The sequence below is a fragment of the Camelus dromedarius genome, chromosome 19 (genome assembly GCF_036321535.1).
Source record: "Camelus dromedarius isolate mCamDro1 chromosome 19, mCamDro1.pat, whole genome shotgun sequence".
Classification (NCBI taxonomy): domain Eukaryota; kingdom Metazoa; phylum Chordata; class Mammalia; order Artiodactyla; family Camelidae; genus Camelus; species Camelus dromedarius.
In genome coordinates, this window is record NC_087454.1 from 38,029,728 (window position 1) to 38,033,331 (window position 3,604).

Genomic DNA, 3,604 nt, shown 5'->3' on the forward strand with positions numbered 1-3,604 from the left:
TCCATACCACTTTCCTCTTAATTTCAGGCTTCAATCGTGGTGGACTCTTGTTTCCTTCATTAAATATACATCTTGGTGCCGACCTATCTCACAGGGTTAGTTTCAATTGTTTAGACCTGGGGTGGGTACCCTTTCCTTCGGACTGCTGATTTTACTACTGTATCTGTGTTTCCACATCAAGAAAACGTCTTCCACGAATGTTCCAGAACCCAACGATGCATCTGTATATTTTCACTTAATTTCCAATTATTGCTCAATATGTTGCTTCCAATTACGTGATCTTCCAAAGTTTTAACATTTCCACTCTGCGTCATCTTACATGTGTCTTCATAATGAAATCAACCAGAATAGTAACTAACACCACTTTTGGGTGGACGTCGTGTCTTTCCAAGAAGCCCTCTCCTGGCCAGGTCTCGCCCTCAGCGCCTGCTTCCTAATCCCGGCGGTCTGCCTGGAGGAGGGGCTGCAACACCTCAGCAGCTAGGCGCCCAGGGCGTCCGGGGCCACTCGGGGAACACTGCCCGCCCAGCTGCTCCGAGCCCAGGACTCCCGCCCACCGGGCAAGAGGCTGCGGGTGAGGGGCATGTCCCCAGGCCCCGTGTGTGTCCCGCGAGCCCGGGTGGGTCTGCGTCCTAGGCTGGAGCTGCGGGTGTAGACACTGGGGTCTCCGCCCACAGCAGCCGTGTCCTTACAGGCAACCGAATCTGCTGCATAGTTATTAACAGAAAGGCAGGCGGCTGTCCGCGTTGGAGACGGTTCTCCCCGTGAAACACACCGGAACTTAGGCGCACACTCGGATCAGTTTCTCTCGGAGGAAACAGCAGGAACCGAGGTGCTGAGCAAGGTGGCCCTGAGAGGCTGGGCAGAGGGGCCCCGGCCGGGGAGGGCCTGCATCACAAACCCGAGGAAAGCGAGTCTGTAAGAGCGCGTGTCAGCCCCGGCGCAGCGCATCTGTGACCCTGGGCATCCACGGGGGTGACGGGGACTTCAGGCCCAGGGAAGTGCTTCTCCCTGACTCTTGTCTGCGACCTTGGATTGAAAGGCAGTGGATCCTGATGCCATAAAGGTCTGTGGGTTGTGCGGCTACCAGGACGGGAGGGTTTGTGTGGCCGAAGCACTTAGGAAAGAGAAAGACAAATTAGTCAGTTTGCCTTTCCCACCATCGCTTCCTGTCTACCCTTCAGCAACCTCATGTGTGCCTTCTGCTTCTGCCTCTATTTACTCCATCCTCCAAATCTTTATCAGTGCCAATACAACCCTATCACTCACCTGATTAGCTCAAGTTTGGGGTTAAGGACTTCACAGTGGATATACTTCACGTAATTCTCCTACCAGCCAAGAATGAGAAATAGTATTAGAATATGAATTTTACAGATGAGGAAGGAAGGCACTCAGGGGGTTCAGTAACTTGGTCAAGGTCGCACACAAGACCGGGAGGCCGCAGAGTGGCGGCTGGAGCCAGCCGCACTTGACCCCGAAGCTTGTGCCGTGGTTCATGCGCTCCTCTGCCCTCCCCATTGGCGGGTAAACAGTCAGAGCCCTGGGCCTTTTATCATGGCCAGGAGCCCAGAACTGCGCGGTGGAGAGGTTTAAAGAGAAGAGGAGGCCTCGCGTGTGTGTGTGTGTGTGTGTGTGTCTACCATCTCTCCTCGCTCTGCAGCACGTAGTCCTTTGAGGTGGAGAAAACAGATATTCTAGAAAAAGGCAACTTCAGACTGCTTGAATTTCATATGAAAAGTAGTGAGTTAGGGTTATTGATCCACCTCCTCCCATGTAGCAGCTGGTAAAGAGTTTTATTTTTTTTTAAATTGCAGTATAGTCAGTTACAATGTGTCAATTTCTGGTGCACAGCACAATGTCCCAGTCACGCACGTACATACAGATACTCATTTTCATATTCTTTTTCATTAAAGGTTACGACAAGATATTGAACAGAGTCCCCTGCGCTATAGAGAAGAAATGCGTTCTTTATCTATTTTTATATATAGTGGCTAACATCTGCAAATCTCAAACTCCCAAATTTATCCCTTCCCACCCCCTTTCCCCCAGTAAGATTGTTTTAAGTTGCTTTTCTCTTGATGTTTGGAAGTTTTGCTGCACTGGAGTCAGAACTGAGAGACTGCTTAAACCCAGATGGATCCTTCTGATGTGTTACTTTACGAATTTATACTACTGCTCCCTTCTAATAATAAGAGCTAGTCTTCAAGGGGTAAAAAGAGGAAAATAAATGTGGTGGCTTATTCCAGGAAAAGAATCTAATACGGAGAATCAAGAAAAACATAACAACAAAAATCAATGTTGACTTGTCATTTAGACTTTCTCAGAGCTACTCCAGTGCTAATAAATCTTAGCGGCTAATTATAGACAAGAAAAGTATGCGATTTGATTTATGCAGATTTGGAGAAATTAGGCCAGACATTTAAAGAATATGTGAGGCTGCTGGCAAATGAGGTTTTTAATAAAAATTGAGAACAGTTCCTGCTACAAATGCTAATCTGTCTGGAAGTATGATTGGAAATATGTTGGTTAATATGAGGTTTTCATAAAAGCTGAAAAAATTTTTTTTGCTGGGGTGATTAGTTTTATTTTATTTATTTGTTTATTTTAATGGAGGTACTGGGGATTGAACCCAGGACCTCATGCATGCCAAGCACACACTCTACCACTGAGCTACACCCTCCCCACTAAAAGCTGAAAATTTTAAGGACATTCTTTTTTTTTTTTTAACCTTTTTTATTGAAGTGTAGTTAGCTTACAATGTTGAGTTAGTTTCTGGTGTACAGCAAAGTGATTACATACATATATATATATATATGTATGTATATTGATAGATAGCTAGACATTCATTTTCAGATTCTTTTCCACTAAAGCTTATTATAAGACACTGCATATTATTCCCTGTGCTACACCATACAGTAGGTCCTTGTTGTTTATCTATTTTATGTATAGTAGTTTGTATCTGCAAATCCCAAACTCCCAATTTGTCCCTCCCCTCCCTTTCCCCTCCGGCAACAGTAAGTTTGCTTTCTCTGTTTATGAGTCTATTTCTGTTTTGTAACTAAGTCCATTTGTATCATTTTTTAAGATTCCACATACAAGTGTTACCATGTGCTATTTGTCTTTTTCTGACTTCACTTATTATATATTATATTAATATGATAATCTCTAGGTCCATCCATGTTGTTGCAAATAGCATTATTTCATTCACTTGTATAGCTGAGTAGTATTCCATTGTATAAATATACCACAGCTTCTTTATCCGGTCATCTATTGATGGACACTTGTGTTGCTTCCATGTCATGGCTGTTGTAAATAGTGCTGCTGTGAACATTGGGGTGCATTTATCTTTTTGAATTAGAGTTCTTTCTGGATGTATGCCCAGGAATGGGATTGCTAGATCATATGGTAAGTCTACTTTTAGTTTTTTTAAGGAATCTCCATCCTGTTTTTCACAATGACTGCACCAAACTGCATTCCCATCAACAGTGTAGGAGGGTTCCCTTTTCTCCACAGCCTCTCCAGCATTTATCGTTTGTGGACTTTTGAATGATGGCTATTCCGACTGGTGTGAGGTGATACCTCATTGTAGGTTTGATTTGCATTT

The 3,604-nt window shown here is 44.4% G+C and overlaps 1 non-coding gene across 1 annotated transcript; it reads right to left on the reverse strand.

Annotated features, from left to right (window-relative positions):
- Positions 1–2,608: 2,608 nt before the first annotated feature.
- Positions 2,609–2,681, reverse strand: TRNAA-GGC (transfer RNA alanine (anticodon GGC)). Its single transcript has one exon. It is a non-coding gene; the product is annotated as a tRNA-Ala (tRNA).
- Between the last annotated feature and the right edge of the window lie 923 nt (positions 2,682–3,604).